The sequence below is a fragment of the Myotis lucifugus genome, unplaced genomic scaffold, assembly GCF_000147115.1.
Source record: "Myotis lucifugus unplaced genomic scaffold, Myoluc2.0 scaffold_30, whole genome shotgun sequence".
In the NCBI taxonomy this organism is placed as follows: domain Eukaryota; kingdom Metazoa; phylum Chordata; class Mammalia; order Chiroptera; family Vespertilionidae; genus Myotis; species Myotis lucifugus.
This window is the reverse complement of record NW_005871078.1, coordinates 9,038,692-9,057,699: the sequence shown is the minus strand read 5'-3', so window position 1 is coordinate 9,057,699 and position 19,008 is coordinate 9,038,692.

Here is a 19,008-nt window from a genome sequence, read left to right as displayed (position 1 = left end):
TGGATGAAAAGTCATTCAAGCTAGGCTCCCATCCTACTCTGCCACTCCCCAGCTGGGGGACTTGGCCAAGCTATTTGGAATCTTTCAACTACAACATGCTGACAGTAATATTACTTTTCATTCCTAAGTCATAGATAGGGTTGCCTGGAGGATCAAATGAAATGCTTTATTATATATCCATTCTTTCATTTAACAAGATTTATTAAGTACCTACTAGGAAAAAATGGACAAACTGCTGTCTGGTGAAGCTTATATTCTTATGAAGTAGAATACTCTAGGTATACCCTAAATATATTGAAGTATATATTATAAGTTTATATATATTAAGTATATATTATAATATATGAAAATATATACATCCTATTCAGTATGTATTATAATATACAAAACATATTTTACTTATTCTGTAAAGATAGTTATGTTACCCTCACCTGTGGATCACACACTACATATATATGAGTGTAGATGTGTGAATTAAAAGTTTAATTGAGCACCATTAGTGGAGGGTTGGCATACCACCTCCCAGCCAATTAGCTGAATCCAGCTTATCTGTATTCATGTAGGTTTTCCAACACACAACTGGTGTTGCCAGAAAAAGAGCACCTTGAGAAGAGTGGGAACATTTGCAGGTATCCCAAACAGAAGACACGGACTGCTTCGGTTGGTTTGAACAGAACATTAGCACAGGGATAGGTTCACTGCTCTGAGACTCACTGAGTGGGGTGATGTAGACTGATTTTCTTAGCTGGGTCAATATGTTACCTTCTTCAAAGATGAAAAAGTCACTGCTGCTATTGTGACTATCTGAATAAAATGTACTTAGAATTTGCTCTTGCTTGAAAGTTATTGCAGGGTTTCTAGAAAAAGATGAAGATTCCCTTTTAGCCTTTCTGCACCCCATCTTTTCCTATTCCAGTTTTGTTCAGATGGTTTGCCATGAGGTTGGGCTAGCCAACGTCAGGGTCAATGGAAGTTTACTGCTAGAACAGCCACCCTGGTCCCCAATTGGTCCCAGTTGTTGAGAGGGACGAAATAGAGCAGTGATGGCGAACCTATGACACGTGTGTCAGAGGTGACACGCGAACTCATTTTTTGGTTGGTTTTTCTTTGTTAGATGGCATTTAAATATATAAAATAAATATCAAAAATATCCATCTTTGTTTTACTATGGTTGCAAATATAAAAAAATTTCTATATGTGACATGACACCAGAGTTAAGTTAGGGTTTTTCAAAATGCTGACACGCCAAGCTCAAAAGGTTCGCCATCACTGAGATAGAGGATGGGAGAAATGATAGTGTAAAGTGTGGAGATTTGTCAGGTGGAAAACAGGCCTGTAGTTTATTTTTACAGAAAGGAGAATGACAATTGAAGATCTTAGCTAAGTGATTGTTTAAGAGAAATGTTCTTACAATCATGCTTTTCTTTTGCCACTTTCTATTTCTGGAAGTTGTGGGGCCCCATGGTAATTGTCACATGACTCATAGGTTTGCTCTCTGAAAGCACCTTTCTACCCATCCTGTTTCTACTCTCACATCTCTCACAGACACCAAAGAGAGAAAATCAGCATGGAAAGTTGTAGGAATGGAATGAATGAAATGAAGTATAGCATTGATTTTATTTCATTCTGTTCAATCCCATCTGCATTACTGCTACTAATTGTGATATCCACTATGTGCCAGACATTTGTTCATTGCTTTATAGAATTATTTTAATTAGTTGCTCCAACAGCCCCATGAGGTAGATTTGAGTATTATTCCTGTTTTACAATTAAGGGAACAAACGTAAAGAATTGAGTAGCTTGTCCAACTTACTGAGTTGGAGTATGTCAATGCCAGAATTCAAAATCATTATTTAATCCCATGTCTTAATCACTCAGCCATTCTGCCTTGCCTTACATTTTCTCTTCAGGCTCTTACCTGGAACCTCACTTTCTTTCCTTTCTTCCTTTCACCCCACTCTCTACTTCCAATCCTTCCATCCCATCAGAGAGTTAAAGAAACCAAACGATCACATTTTATTAAAAACAAAAACCTAAAAAGGTAAAATCGAATAACACAGAGAACATTAATATTTTTTCTTACTGTTCTATATTTGGAAACATGTTTTCAAGATGGCTCGAAAGAGGACCTCTCTTTTCTCTTCGTCTTCTCTACCAAGCCGAGTACAGGTTCAAATGATGATAACATTTCTCGGACATACTCAAAGCAGTTTTCAGGCAAGGCAGAGAACTTGCACGGTATCAGAGGGCTGGTTTCTAGAGGCTTTGCTCTTGCCAAGAACTGCATTGTAGGATGATTACAGACCATCATTGGTCTATGGGAACCAAAGTGACAGGGCTCCTTTTTGCCCCCCCCCCCCCCGAAGACTTACATGAAAAGAATTTTGAACTTGATTAAGTGAAATAGAAAACAAAGAGGTGAATTTGCAAAAGTGAAAAGAGCAAATGTAAATAACTCTGAAAGAAAGCAGTAAAGTGCCTCCGAGGAAATTCTTAATACTTATGAAGCGTCTGGAGTGTTTTCTTAAGCAGTGGTTCCATGGGGTTGGAGTGCTTCAGCTTGTTCCATCGGGATTGGGGTGGTCTGAGAAAGGGAAGGGCCTTCATGTTTCAAAGTTGGATGGGGGTGTAAAAATCATGGCTACAGTTGAGAGAACAAGCAAAAACAACATGGGTTTCTAATGCGCTAATCCTGCGTATAGACCCTACCCAGATGCAAGGCCTGAATTAAGTTAGGATGGAAAATTTTGGTCTGCTCACTTCACTGCAACTCATATGCGGGGCATTTAAAGGATATGTCTGGCAGATGTATTGGGATTACTACTGTGTTTTTTCTTTTGGCGAATATATAAAATCTATTTATAAAATACTAGTACTTAATATTTTCCTAGTAATGTACATATTCCCCACTAAACTGGAGTTGAGACATGGTATTATACCCTTTATGAGCTCTTTCCCCTCACAGGCTCACCCAGAGGTCTCTCAAGTATATAGCGGCCCCCGGGTCCAGCAGACCGGCCTGCTCCTTGCCTGCCTCTTTGCCTTTGTTAACCTAACCTCTGTTTTACATTTAAAAAAATATATTTTATTGATTTTTTTCTTTTTTTTTTTTTACAGAGAGGAAGGGAGAGGGATAGAGAGCTAGAGACATTGATCAGCTGCCTCCTGCACTTCCCCTACTGGGGATGTGCCGGCAACCAAGGTACTGTCCTTGACTGGAATCCAACCTGGGACCCTTCAGTCCACAGGTGGACACTCTATCCACTGAGCCAAACCCGTTAGGGCTCTGTTTTACATTCTTGTCTTGCTCTGCACCTTGGTGTTGATGCTCTGGATTTTCTCTTGCTCTCTGGGCCATCGTCACTTAGAGAAAACATTTCAGTTACATTCACTCTGTGCCTTGCAGTTGAAGGTCATCTCTGCCTGCTCCCAAGTTTAAATAAGGTTCCTTAGACCGAAATCTACAGCAGGAGCTTGGTCCTTCCCCCTGCTCAGACACAGGGAAAGGCCACACCATTACATGCTGCTTAAAATGAAAAGTCTATATGAAAAGCCAATATAGTGATGTGTGCCCAATTTTCATCTGTTCCTTATCTACAAATTCAGGGTGGTGATCCTCTTAACTCCCCCAAATCACGAATACAGTTCTCTTTTCCTTCTCCTTCATGTCCCCTTTGTGTTCCCATCCCATTGCATGTTTGATTAGCCTGGGACGCCTCTGAGGGGCTGTCTGGTATTGTGCCTGGGTGTTTGGGAACGGGACGAAGCAGTGTGGGAAACAGTTTCTCTCCAACGCAGCCCTCTCCGTGGTTTACTTTCCGCACCAGCGGCGATGAGTATCCATACTACGAGCATGTGAACCAGTACAACATCTTCCCATGACGGGGTGTTGAAGGGACTTTTCTAACATACTGAGTCATCACCAGTAATAACAGTTTACTTCAAATGTGACTCTCCTACCTCCCCACACTGAGGATGCTAAACATTATTGCCAAGTAGCTTCTAGCACTTTCCATGGTACACGACAGCTGGCACACTGCGAGCGTTCAGAAAATGTTCACCCATGTCCTCTCCTTTCCTTTATCTTTTTTTTTATTTTCTCATTCATTTCTCCTCCTCTTCCTCTAATTTTCTTTTTTCCATAAGGTTTCATCTTTTCTCCTTTCCCTCCCATCCTCCCCTCCTCTGGGTGGCTCTCTGGCTTGGAGAAGTTCTGGTGGCCTTCTAACTATGCTACGCCCTCCAGTACAGAAGCCACAAGCCCCGCGTGGCTATGGAGCCCTGGACACATAGCTAGTTCAAATTGAGATGAGTGGTTAGTGTGAGCTGCACACTAGATTTTAAAGATTTACTATGAAAAAAATAATTTAAAAATCTAATAATTTGTATAATGGTTATGTGTTTAAATAATCTGTTAGATATATTGGGTTAAATGATATATATTCAAATTAATTTTGTCTGTTTCTTTTTACTGTTTTAAAATGTGACCACCAGAAAATTTTAAATTTTCTACATGTGCCTAATATTTTATTATAAAGTGCTAACCTAGACTGTCTGTGTAGGTAGTTTATGGGGAGTGGGGGATAGCAGAGAGAGCTGTATATGTAAAAAGCAACAGGTTGTATTGCCCAGTCTTCAGCAAATGACATAAATTTGTCCCATACCTCTTTTGTCTTATATAGATCTAGAGTTGGGAAAATATGCAACATTATTCTCTAAAACAGTGTATTCACTTTTTTTTTTTTAAAGAGAGGGCTAAATATATGCCCACTGCAATGTTTTCTCATTCTATCTTTGGTAGATTCCCATACCCCTAAAGATTTTGTTGAGCTTTACTAATTGTAGACTTTATTGGGAGAGCAATAAAAATATTGCTTTTCCTAAACAACATCTCTCCCCCCACCACCTTGAGTTATCATACTGTCTGTTCCTTCAGAATATTTCTTCTACATTAAAACTAAAACAATAATTGGACCAAACCAATAGCAAGTTGTTTCCCCTCCCCCCCAAATTGAGAAGGCAAAGAGTATCAAATTGTAAATCTATTGGGATTTTATACAAAAATAAACAGTAAGGAGAAGAAAATATGGTTAGATTTATTGACATTTTTCTTGAAAATCCAGATTGCTAGATTGAAAGCATTAAGATTTAAATGGAAAGATACTAAAAAATCAACTTCATAATAATAGAGATATTCAAATGTCTTTGTCCCTGTTTATCTAGTTGGGTGAACTAGGTCAAGTCACAGAATTTAACTTCCTTATGCTATATGTCTACTTTTAAATTTTTATTTACTCTTTAAATGGAGGTAATACTGTTCTATAATTGAACAGTATTACCTCAATAGTTTGAGAAAAATAAAAATAAGAACTCATTACCAATAGAAGTTCAAGGAGGAAGAAAATCACAAGCAATGAACCTTACACACTGAATTTACTCTCTGCAAAAGCAAGTTTATAAGCTTCTAATCTAGAATGATAATTTGTTGAGAATTAAAAGGAATATTCTGAGTGTGTGTGTGGTATGGGGAGGGGGTGGAGGTGATAAAAGTGCTTAGTAAGGGAAGACTAGCCCTTCCGTGTCTTAAAACAGATTTTAAAGCAAACATAAGACATTGTGAACCTTCAAGAACATGGTGACTGTTGGAACAAAGAATTGGCACAGAAATTAGTCAAAGATATTTCAATATAGAAATAGTCTCTTTAGCCAATGGTGCTGGGACAACTGGATATCAACATGCAAAAGAATGAAGTTGGATCTATACCTCATACCATATATAAAAATTAACTCGAAATGGAACTTAAGCCGAAATGTAAGAACTAAAATTACAGAATTCTTAGAAGAAAACATAGGCATAATCTTTGTCACCTTGAATTAAGCAGTAGTTCTTTTAGAAATTATGCCCAAAGCCAAGCAATTAAGGAAAAAATAGGTAAATTGGTCTTCATTAAAAAACAAAACAAAACTTGTGTACTTCAAAAGACATCATGAATGAAGAAGGTGAAAAGAAAATCCACAGATTGGGAGAAAATATTGGCAAATCATATATTTGATAAGGACTTGTACCCAGAGTATGTAAATAAATCTTATAACTCAAATACAAAAAGACAAAGCAGTTAAAAAATTAGTAGAGGATTTACATAGACATTTCTCCAAGGAAGATATACAAGTGGCCAGTAAGTACATGAAAAGATTATGGAAATACAAATCAAAGCCATAATGGAATACTTTACACACACATGCATAGTTATAATAAAAAAAGACAATAATATGTGTTGATGAATATGTGGAGAAATTGGAACTCTCATATATTACTGGTAGGAATGTGCAATGATGCAGTTGCCTTGGTATACAGTTTGGCAGTTCTTTGAAAACTTAAACATAGACTTGTACCCAAATGTTCATAGTTGCATTCTTCCTAAGCATCAAAAATGGGAACAAACCAAATATCCATCAACTAATAAATGGATAAACAAAATGTGGAACATCCATACATTGGAGTATTATTCAGTCATAAAATGTAATGAAGTATTAATATATGTGACAACTAAGGATGAACCTTGAAAATAATTAAAATAAATCAGTCATAAAAAGGCCACATATTGTATAATCTCATTTATATGAAATGTTCAGAATAGCCAAATTTATAGATAGAAAGTAGATTAGTGGTTGCTGGAGGCTGGGGGGAGGGGAGGATTGAAGTGACTGCTGACAGGAGAGTGGATTCTCTTCGGGGTGATGAAAAGGCTCTGGAGTTAAGTTGTGGTGATGATTGCGCCACTGTGAATATAAGAAAACCACTGAACGGCACACTCCAGTGTGAATTACGTCTCAATAGACTTGTTATTAAAAAGTTAGTGCATATAAGTGATTTTAATATACATATATTGAGGCACTTCAGAACAGCGAGGAAGAGAAATATCCAATGAAAGTATTGGGACTAACTAATTTACAATTTTGAAAAAGCAATACATTTATATCTATACCGTGCTTCAAAATAAATTTCAGAGGGTTTAAAGATTTAAATATGAAAATTGAGTCATAGAAAAAACAGAACAAAAAAGGTAGAAATAAATATTTACCAGGTATTTACATATGAAGATAAAATAAATTTTTATGCTTAGAAACAATAAAATAATCAACATAAAATGACCACATTAAAAGTAAATATGTAAAAATTAAAAACTATAGGATATAAATAGGAAAAACACTGATAAGAAGGAAAATTGATTAGCAGAGAACATATTGCAGAAATATGACTAACAAGGTAAATATATTGTAGAAAAGCTTTGTTTGATAAGATATAAAAATATTTATACACATATATGAATATTACTCAGATTTAAAAAGGAATACAATTCTATCACATGGTACAACATGGATGAACTTTGAAATTTTAGATAAACATGGCATAATTCACATTATTTTAAGTGAAATAAGTCAATCACGAAAAGCCAGGTACTGTATGATTCTACTTATACGAGCTATCTAAAGTAGTCAAATGCATGGAAACAGAAAGTAAAATGGTGGTTGCCAGGGCTTGTGAAAGAGAGAAATAGGGAGTTGTTTAAAAGGTTTAGAATTCCAGTTTTATAAGATGAAAAAGTTCTGGAAATCTGTTGCATAACCATGTGAACATGTTTAACACTACTGAACTGTACAATTAAAATGGTTAAGATACTAAAGTTTATGCTATACGAATAAAACCATTGAAAAGCTCAATAACTATGAATGGAGTACTTTTTGCTGGGCTGGGTTGTGCGGTCTGAGGGGCATGACTTTGGAGAGGTAAAGGCCTGATGCATCATCCAGGGCCATTTGGAAGGAGCAAGGAGAAGCCATTGAAATTTTAAAAACAGGGAAATAGAAGGATTTCATTTACATTTTGACAATATTGGTCTGATTACAATATGGGAAATGGACTAGATGAATATGAAGCTGTATGTTCATTACAACCATGCCAAAACATGCATATGAAGGAAAAAACCTAAAGGGAATAAGCTTACAGATGACTTTTTCCCTCCATTAAGAGGAAATTTTTGTTCTTGTCTTTTCTAACCCATAAATGGAGTGGCCAGAAAAGTTACACAATTTGAAATTTAAAACAGGAGAAGCTTGTTTACTGGTAAGTCCCTTCTATACCTTTCTCTGGCCTGGCTTACCCCTCCAAGTCATGCCAATTCAAGTCAGTTCTTGGGCTGATGTCTCCTGTGCTGCCACCTAGTGGTAACTCCCAGGCTGTCAGCAGAATTTAAGATACGCCACTATTTTGTTTCATGTCAGATAATCATAGCACAATCTAGGAATATGGTTAAAATTATTTTAGTAAATAACCTTAAAATATGTCTCTTCAACATGAGTCTTGGTTGCAAGTGGTTGGAGGGTGAACCTTGTGACCTCTTTAAATCTCTTCCAGCTTTCTTTTATGTTAATTTTTGGGGAAAAACTTTTTTTTTTTTGAGGGGGGAACTTTTGTAACTCTGGAAATTTTAGATAAACATGGCATAATTCACAATAAGAAATTCTTTTGGTTTGGGTTTTTATACATTTTAGTATTTAATAGTGATGAAAAGACACTTGAAGTTTTATAAAAGAGTGATGAACTTTAGACACAGATGTCATGGCTACATTTTTTAAGTTGGCAAATTTAATATTTTCATTGCCAATTTGTTATTTTGCAATAAGGAAAATTGTTAAAGTAAATGACCAGGTGATCCTCAGGGATCAAAATGGTATATTTTGAGAGTTAAAAAATATAATACTTTAATGTAAGAAAATCTGTGGTGCTTGCTAATTAATAAATTTTATTGATTTTTTTACAGAGAGAGGAAGGGAGAGAGATAGAGAGCCAGAAACATCGATGAGAGAGAAACATCGATCAGCCGCCTCCTGCACATCTCCCACTGGGGATGTGCCCGCAACCCAGGCACATGCCCTTGACCGGAATCGAACCTGGGACCCCTCAGTCCGCAGGCCAACGCTCTATCCACTGAGCCAAACCGGTTTTGGCAAAAAATATAATAATTTAATGTAAGAAAATCTGTGGTGCTTGCTAATTAATAAATTTTAAATAAATATGGCATAACATAAAGATTTTATGCCATAATTTAAAACTATTTCACAAGTAATGGAAATTGTTAACTTTTCTTCAGAAGAAAAAATAGAACACACACATCAAATCAGTGTTAGATATTTTAAAATCTTACCTTCTACATCTGTGGTTTTTTCCAATTTCTTTCTTTTCTGTTTATTAATTGTAAAAACTATGTAGCAAAATTTTCTGCTTCTTAAGTTCCCAAATTATGTCTCAATTTATGAATGAATCTATATTTTACAAAAAACAGAGGGGAGCTTTGGACTCATATTGCTTGCTTCCAGTTATACCCCTGACCTTTTAAGGCCCATGTTCTTGGAACAATGAGTCTAACAAAATGGAATAGAACACCCACCAGATTGTAGGGCTTTTAAAATATTAAAAGAAATATTGTATACAAGGAATTATAATGCCTGATACCTAGGAAATGCTCAAATAATCATAGCTAACATTATTACAAATGAAGAGAATCTATGCTAATGAAATAGGTCCACCAAGTCAGTGGTGTGATTTTTTTAAATCTTGTGTTTGTGTATATAGATGTGTGTGTATTAAATGATTGGCATCTACCTCCAAAAACTTTTATTTAGCTGTTATTTTGAAGAAATTATGATTACCTATGGGCATCAGTCTGTTCTTCCTTAGATATCGCTCCTCTACAGTGTTCAGAATTGAAATAAGAAAAGGATCTTGGCCCAGAGTAAGACTTCCTACAAAGTCTAAATTAAAAAGATATGTTTAATTCAAATATCACATAAAGTTTATTCCTACTCCAAAATGTTTTAAACCACTTCTTGCACATCAGTGATTGTTAACGAAAGCTTTAATAGCTCTTGAAGTAAGCATTTTTTGGTTAAAATTTTAAAATCCTTTCAACAAACAAGCCTTGTAAATATCACGTATGGTTTCTTAAAGCTTGCTGCCCACCATGTTGTTGAACTTGGAAACAGAACCGCTGGAGAATCTTTTATGATGTGATGTACCAGAAGTACAAATACATATGGTACAAATTAAGTACAAAAAGCAGAGGATTGCAGGGAGAACAGCTGAGAGTCAGGAGTAGAGTGAGGAAGTCACCTCTGGACCCAGGGTCAGACTTGTCAGAATAGGCTGGATGGACAGCAAAGACAGTGTCTCTGCGGGACCCTGAGAAACGGGTCGGGTGGTTAAGGCATCCAAGCAGGGGAGATGGAGTGGGCAGAAATGCGAAATCTGAAATATAGCTGGTGTGGTTCGGCCAAAGGAAGGGGATTTGGGTGGTGCCTCTGCTAAACATGAGAGCCAATCCAAGTGTTCTGACCTAGACTTGATGCTCCTGAAGTCAGGGGGGCACTGCTAGGGAGAGAGCTGCTGTATTCCACTCATTTAGTTGACACGTTTATTTAGCTCATTCTGTAGCAGAAGCCATTCTACACACTAAAGAACATCTTGTAGTCCTTGCCTGAAGGAGCTCAGCAGGTGATCACTATATGAACTTGAAACTACGGAACAGTGTGATAGGTGCTAGATAGGCAATATAGCAGAATGCTGAGATCAAGGGTTTTGGCATTTTCTGGACCCTGGTACTTACCATGTAATTGTGGGCAAATTGCTTTTATTTTTCTAAACCTCAGATTCCTCATCCATAAAATAGCAAAACCTATTTTATTTAGGTTATTTTGTGATTTACGTGACACGCCAGTTCAATTCTTAGCAATAATATTAACTACTGCAAGAAGAAACACAGAGGTATGGGATATATGAGAAACAGTCCAGTTGTGGGGAAGATGTGATGGAAGATGCAACATAAAACAAGACCCAACAAATTTAGACTGATAAAAGTAGGGCCATAGGGAGCAGGGGAGAAGTGGCAATTCTGGAGAAGAATTCTGGAGGTGAGCAGATAAAAGGAATGTTAAAGGAACTAAAATAATAGATAGATGAATATGGAGCCTGGAATGATCAACAGGGCTTTGGTTATGTGAGGTCATAAATGTTATAAAGTTCTGCAAACTTGCCAAGCACACCTGCCTCATGGGCACTACTGGATGTTCCCTCTGCTTGGAATGCTATTTCTTCAGATACCCATACACCTCTCTCCCTTACTTCCTTAAGGCCTTTGCTCAAATATCTCCAAGTCAGATAGGTCTTCATTGATTGCCCTGTATAAAATAGGGTTTATGGAGCACAGGACATGGTTAAGATATGCAGATTCAGGAGTCAGAATGCTGTGACTGACATCCTAGTTCTGCCCCTTCCCTGCAGCAAGTTACTTAACCTTTTTATGCTTCGGCTTCCACATGTGTAAAATCCTATATAATAAAAGGCTAATATGCAAATTGACCAAACAGCAGAACGACCGGTCACTATGATGTGGACTGACCACCAGGGGGAAGACGCTCAATGCAGGAGCTGCCCTCTGGTGGTCAGTGCGCTCCCACAGGGGGAGTGCCCCTCAGCCAGAAGCCGGGCTCATGGCTGGAGAGCATAGCGGCAGAGGCAGCTGGAGCCTCTCCCGCTTCCGCAGCAGCACTAAGGATGTCTGACTGCCGGCTTAGGGCCACTTCCCACGGGGAGCGGGCCTAAGCCGTCAGTCGGACATCCCCCAAGGGCTCCCGAACTGCAAGAGGCACAGGCCAGGCTGAGGGACCCCCGTGAGTGCATGGATTTCATGCACAGGGCCTCTAGTGTAAATAATAATAGTCCTGATGCAGAGGTTGTTATAAGGATTGAATGAATAAATAGGAGGAGAGCCCTGAAAAGAATGGGTGGCACCCAGTAAGTACTCAATGAGTACCTGCTGCTGTTATTGTTACTGTTAATATTATTTTGTTCCAAATAACAATCAGGATATGCAGTAGAGGCTGTCCCACAGTTCAAGTTAGCACCACTTTCACTCAGCTCACTGCTTTGGGGAAGCTGCTGGAACCTACTGTTCCATGAGGGAGATTTTTTTGTGTGTGGTTTGGAAATATATCAAGCATATTAAAAAGCATATAGAATTATATGATTAATACCTGTATACCCACCACCCAGCTTAAGAACTAAAATGTCACAAATACAATTGAAGCATCTTAAAATGTTTGGTTCCTGATTTCTCTGTTATTGTTCCATATCAGCTTCTTCCAAGTGAGCCACTTAGAAGCTGCTTCTGTGGATGTTATGTGGGAAAATGTTGGGGAATCAGGTTCAAATTAGTTTGGGAAGTACTGAGTTTTAGTAAAATAAGAATTGTTTTCTGCAGGATTGTTCAAAGCCTCCCAAACTGAACACCGAGCCCTCTTTTTATGCCATGGCTTTGGGACTATGTTTCATGCAAAACATTTTTGAAAACACTAATCTATGTTATACTACAGCATCAACTCCAAAAAGCACTGGTAGCCTGGTCCTTTTCACATTACTCAAAGAAGATGGATTCATTTTAAATACTGAGCAAAAAGTAGGGCTTAATGATTAACAATCTCAGTGCCAAGATCAGAGCTAAATGGGCAGTTCAACTTTAATAACCAGGGAGGACTCTATGGCCTGGTTATTTACATTTCAGTTTTCTCCATAATCTTGGTATTTTATTCTATCCACATTTCCCCCGATTTTGATATTTTGTTATATTTAATTGTCATTATATGCCATGTGTTATTATAATCTCGCTCAAATTCCTCGTGGAACAAGGCATGGTATACATTCATTAAACTCAAAGTATACCTAATTGTCCTCACCCCCAAATGCTAAATTTTACAATTCTGATGTAATGACTATTGAACATTACTTTTGGTTCTTTACGAATTTAACACTGATTAATACTGAGATTAGGCCACTCGTATTGACGTAAGCCAAAAGTTGGACTAAAGCCACCCCATCATTATAAATTCAGTCACTTCAAGGTTATGTTGTGGTAGAAGTTGGGGTCAGTGATGATCTGATGGATTGGAAGATGGGAGGGAAAAAAACTCTTGGAGCTGTTGGTCCTTGAGCTGTGATTTAAAGAGGAGAAACTTGTGGTTTGGTTGTTGTTCCATAGAAATGGGAAGAAATGAGTGAAGGCTCACAGCCAGGAGAGGAAGAACTAGTGGAAGGAACCACATGACAATAAATTTAGTTGGTCCGGAAGGTGAAGGCGAGGTTAGCATAGGAGATGAAAACAGAGAAGGCAGGTCAAGCTGGGAGAAGCCTTGAAAGAAATACTCGGAAATTTGTGTTTGACTCAAAGTGTAATAGGAAATCAACATAAAGCTACAGTTCATTAGAGGATATGGTCAAAATGATGACCAAGGGAAATGAAAAGAGAAAAATAATGACTTTAGAAACTGTAGCCCAATAAGCATAATTTATGTCCCTTTATTGTAAAATCTATTCAAAGACTAGTAAACTGTATTTGTTCATTGATAAGTGAATAAATGGTTATGCCAGTAGGGCTGGGTAATTTAGCTTATAGAACTCAAGTAGTAAGGTAATTACTAATAAGGAGGGTGGTTTGCCAAAAACTTACTGTGGGAAAGTCAAAGGAAATAATAATATAAGAATAATAATAATAACACACACACACACACACACACACACACACACATTCATACACACACACTTTTATGCGTCAGGCACAGCTCTGACAAGTCTACAGTAAAAGAGATGAGGTAAATAAAATCTTTGTCTTTAGGGTACGTAAAATCTAGAGGTAACACATTTATATTCATTCAACAAATTCTTACAGAACACATCATACTGACCAGGCTGTGCCATGTGCTAGTGGTGGAACAATAGATATAGTTCTCATGGAGGTGACAGTCTATCAGGATATAGAGAGGAAGGTGGGCAATTAAAGTGCAGCATAAAAAGAATATCTAGCTCTGGGTGTCTGTATTTTCCCTACGTTAAAACCTCACCGAATGTGTAGAGAATGGAGCAAGTTGGGGGAGTATGATTGTGATTGAAGGACTATTTTTTATTGATTTTAGAGAGAGAGGAAGGGAGAGAGATAGAGAGATAGAAACATTGATGAGAGAGGACCATGGATCTGCTGCCTCCTGCATGCCCTTTACTGGGGATCGAGCCCACAACCCAGGCATGTGCCCTGACTGGGAATTGAACCCATGACCTCTTGTCTCCTGGTTTGATGCTCAACCAATCACTGAGCAACACCAGCCAGGCTGAAGGACTATTTTGATAAGCATCTTAGAGTGGCATAGGTGAGCCCTCCAAGGGGCATGCATTAACAATAATAATGGATCAGTATATTGCATTGTAAGTAGGCTGAGGATGGTTATCTTCAGAGTTTTTCTTTTGTTGAGCCGAGAATCCAAATCTGATGCTACAGTGGAACTGTTCATGGGCAACAAAAGAGAAGCTAATTGCTGGCCACCTCAATAGTTTTTTCCTCTCTACTCTTCCCCCACATAGCATATGGCTTCTCCTCTATATAGATATTTGAAATACTTATTGATTTGAACAGAGGCACCCCATTGTTGGCTCATTTTTCTTGGTCTTTATTTCATTCAGTGTTGGGCTACAGGAGCATGTGAGCAGGGCACTGTGATGGTTAATTTGAGGTGTCAACTTGACTGAGATACAGGGTGTCCCTATATTGATTAAAGGTTATTCTGAATGTGTCTGGGAGGGTGTTTCTGGATGAGATGAACATTTGAATTGGTAGATTGAGTAAAGCTGATTGCCCTCCTCAATGTGGGTGGGTCTCGCTTAATCTGTTGAAGGCCTGAATAGAATAAAAGTCTGAGTAAGAAAGAGTTTTTTCCCTCTGCTTGACTGTCTTGGAGCTTGGATATTGGTCTTTTCCTGCTTTCAGACTTTTACTGGAACTTACACCATTAGCTCTCCTGGTTCTCAGGCCTTTGGTCTCAGTTGGACCTGTACAATCATATCTCTTGGATCTGCAGATTGATGACTGTAGATCTTAGACTTAGTCTCCATAATCATGTGAGCCCATTCCACATACTAAATCAACCCCCCTCCCCCACTCTCTCTCTCATCAATTAGATTCTCGAAGTCGGGCTTGTTGTTCAGAACCCTTGTAGATCCAAGTGATAAAACCTAATCAAACTAGTTTAAGAAATAGGAGATTGCTCCTTCTTCTACTTCCATCTACTTCTGCTTTCCCTCATATAACTAAAAGCTTTAGGAATGGGTGAATCTAGGCCAAAAGCATGATGTTAAGGTTATCTTTTTTCTTCTCTTATCTCTGTTGTTCTTTGTAGTTGGCTTCTTTTTTAAAAAAAATTATATTTATTTATTTTAATTTTAATTCTTTATTGTTTAAAGTATTACGTAAGTCTCCTTTTACCCCCATTGACCTCTCCCCAGCCGCCCCCAGCTCCCAGCACATGCCCTCACCGCCCCCTCCTTGTCTGTGTCCATTGGTTATGCTCATAGGCATGCATACAAGTCCTTTGATTGATCTCTTATCCCCACACCCCCTGCCTTCCCTCATAGGTTATACAATCTGTTCAATGCTTCTATGACTCTGGTTCTATTTTTGTTCATCAGTTTATGTTGTTCATTATATTCCACAAATGAGTGAGATCATGTGATATTTATCTTTCTCTGACTGGCTTATGTTGCTTAGCATAATGCTCTCCAGTTCCATCCATGCTGTTGCAAATGGTAAGAATCCCTAAGTTGGCTTCTTTACCTCCTGGACTGCATAGTTTTCTTCATGCAGCTGGGGGAGATGATAAACATAGGAAAGTATAGACATTTTTCTTACAGCTCAAGATTGCAAAGGAAGCAAGAATATCATTCCCATGCTGCTTAGCAGAAAAGTCCAGGGAGAAATCTGATTGGCCATTTTGTTCATGTGCCCATTTCTAAACCGATTACTATGTTCAGGGATAATGGATTTCGCTATTTGACCAAATTTGGTCATTAGAAGGTTGTATTAACCCTCCTGTCCCCCCAAAACACATGGAATGGAGAAAGGGTAACTCCCTCCAGTGGAAGGTACTGGTGTTACTAGATAATTTTTTAAAAAATTATAACTCTGGTACAGATATATAAATGAACACATATTAAAGGTTTATTCTACTCACTAGTCAGGAAGGGAACCTGACAAATGTTATAATATATTAAAAAAAGAAACTCATCAGGGATATCGAAATAAATGTGCAAATGGAGGCAACATTATTTTTTTCCAAAGAGTGGGAGAGAAGTTGATTGAACCTCTACCAGACAGGACAAAATTATAGGTAAGAATTATTTTTGCATTGCTATCAGTTGCCTACAATTCACAGAATTACAAACTCCCACAGAATCAGAATCTGATAACCCAGAGGAGTTGCCTCAAAATCTAGTTGCACAGTTTTCAACGGGAAGCACAAATATTTTCCCTCCACTGGGCAGACAAACAACATGTGTTCACTAAACAAGGGATGCAGTATTTGAAGGAGAAATATTTCTCCTTCTAATTCCAGGTGGTACCAGCAGAAAGCTTACCTAAGTTCAATTGCGGTAGGTAACCTATTGATTCCTTGAAATATAGACCGTGCCTTAGTTGTCTCTGTGTCCTCTGGGCTTAACACATGAGAAATGTTTATTAAGTGTGTGGAATGAATGTTGAATGGGGCACCTGCTCTGTGGACTTTCTCTAGGACAATAGAAAAGCATCCTTGGTAGCCTAGCGCTGTTTCTTAGCTCTCAGCTAGCAGAAAAGCCTTGTAATTTTATTACTACAGAGTATATTGCATGTACTTAAACATAGAAGTTTGAATTTTTATTATCGATTACCCAAGGCTGAATTTGGTTCCACATAGAAATTATTTCTGTTGTAGTTGGCTACAGTAACACTACACAAGCAGGAGGGATTATTATTTTTGCTGCCATTTATAACTACAGTAAAAGAGGATAGAAACTACCTGGGATTTGCATTAAGCTGCAGTCTATGTTGAATAGAAGGAAATGCAACTTTCAACTCCTATGAAGGACCCAGTCACTCCCAACTAACAAGATATGTATTTACAAGCCAATAGGCTGCTGCTAGGCTAACCCTCAAAGAAAAACAAACTCAATAGGAAATAATGACTAAAACATATAGGGAATAAGAAAAGATAAAGTAAGCTACTGTAGATTGAGCCTGGGACCCAGAAAGACCGAGTAGTATACTAGCTGCAGTCCCACCGATACAATCAGATTAACACAGTCTGTTTACTTGGAAGCTAATTGACTCTTGAATGTGACCCTATAGGACAGCGGTTCTCAACCTGTGGGTCGTTACCCCTTTGGGGGTCGAACGACCCTTTCACAGGGGTCGCCTAAGACCATCGGAAAACGCATATATAATTACATATTGTTTTTGTGATTAATCACTATGCTTTAATTATGTTCAATTTGTAACAATGAAAATACATACTGCATATCAGATATTTACATTACGATTCATAAGAGTAGCAAAATTACAGTTATGAAGTAGCAACGAAAATAATTTTATGGTTGGGTCACAACATGAGGAACTGTATTAAAGGGTCGCGGCATTAGGAAGGTTGAGAACCACTGCTATAGGAGAAGGTGACATCAGGACAGTCAGACAACCAGCACAATAGTTATCCAGGAGAGAGGAGAGAGCTTAATCTGCCTTTAGTTCCACAGGGCAGCCTTCATGGCTTGAACATATGAATCTATGTGATTCCTGGAAAATGTGGGACAAGGAGAACTGTGATGAGAACTATGGCCAATTGGAGGGACATGGTCTAATAGTCTAGCATAGTAAAAGGTAAAAATATCTTTTTTCCCCCTTATTTGGTGAGTCAGTAAAGTGTGTACAGCCATTACCCTAAGACTTATGTGTTCCTTTGGGCAATAAAATATATATTTAGTTATATATATATTTAGTGTCAAAGGAAGGACAGCGCTGAGCAGGACGGGACTCTTCCTGATTAAATCGGGAGCTATAAACATGGAAGAATGTATAATTGACTGGAAAAGCTAGAAGTTTCAGGCTCTCCAAGGGACATGGGGGCAGAACTCAAGAGGCCTCCGTAGCGGGTGCTTTGGATACCAAGTCAGGCCAGCACCTCCGGGAGCTCAGGAGCTGGTGTGTTTGTTCTCTTTACCTGCCTCACCCCCCCCCCCACCCGCTGATTTCTAAATGGAAAGAAGCTGCAACTGACATCAGGCCTGGCTCATTCTCCCCACAGCACCCTCCTGTGATGAAGGGCATTCTTCTTCCCCAAATCAAGTGGATCTCAAGGGAAACCTTTTCTTTCTTTATTTCCATGTAACTTAAAAATAAATAAAAAGCAACCAAAAAGCAACCAGAGATGCAAAAACCCGTGGAAAAGAAACGACGATGGCACACTCATTGTTCGCGCCTGTGTGGGCAGCGTGTAGAGGCGCCCGCAGAGTGGGCACACACATCTGTGAGCTGGGGAAATAATTAACTGCTGAAATTACTTCTGACTGCTAAATGAAGGAGTGAAACTGCTCTGCTGTGGGCCAAGTGTTCACACAGAAAATCAGCATTCTCCAGGGAAGGGGGGGAGGGAGAGGGAGACTTGGAAAAACTGAATATTGGAGTTTTGGAGCAGGTTGAGAGGTAACAGGAGGGAAAAGATTTCATCTCTGAGGTGGTCCCATTTTAAATATGTTTTAGCCTTCTTACAGAAAGTGGCTCTCTGTATACGTTTACACACCCGCCTGCCAGCCAGCACTCCCTCGCCCCCCTCTGCCACCCTCTTTTAAAGCAACAGCTGCTCATTCATGGCACTGTGCAAACACCTGGGAGTCTTGGCTGTGTGTGTGTGTGTGTGTGTGTGTGTGTCAGTCAGAGAGAGAGAACACTTTATGAGCTCTATGGAATATAAGGCTGAACTCAGCCTTAGAAGATGCCTTGAAGAACAGAAGCTGGTAAAATGATGTTGTCATGGGAGAGTAGGGAGTGGAGTAAAATAGGATTGTCTCAGACCCACGATTTCACCGAACTCACTGAATGCAAGGCA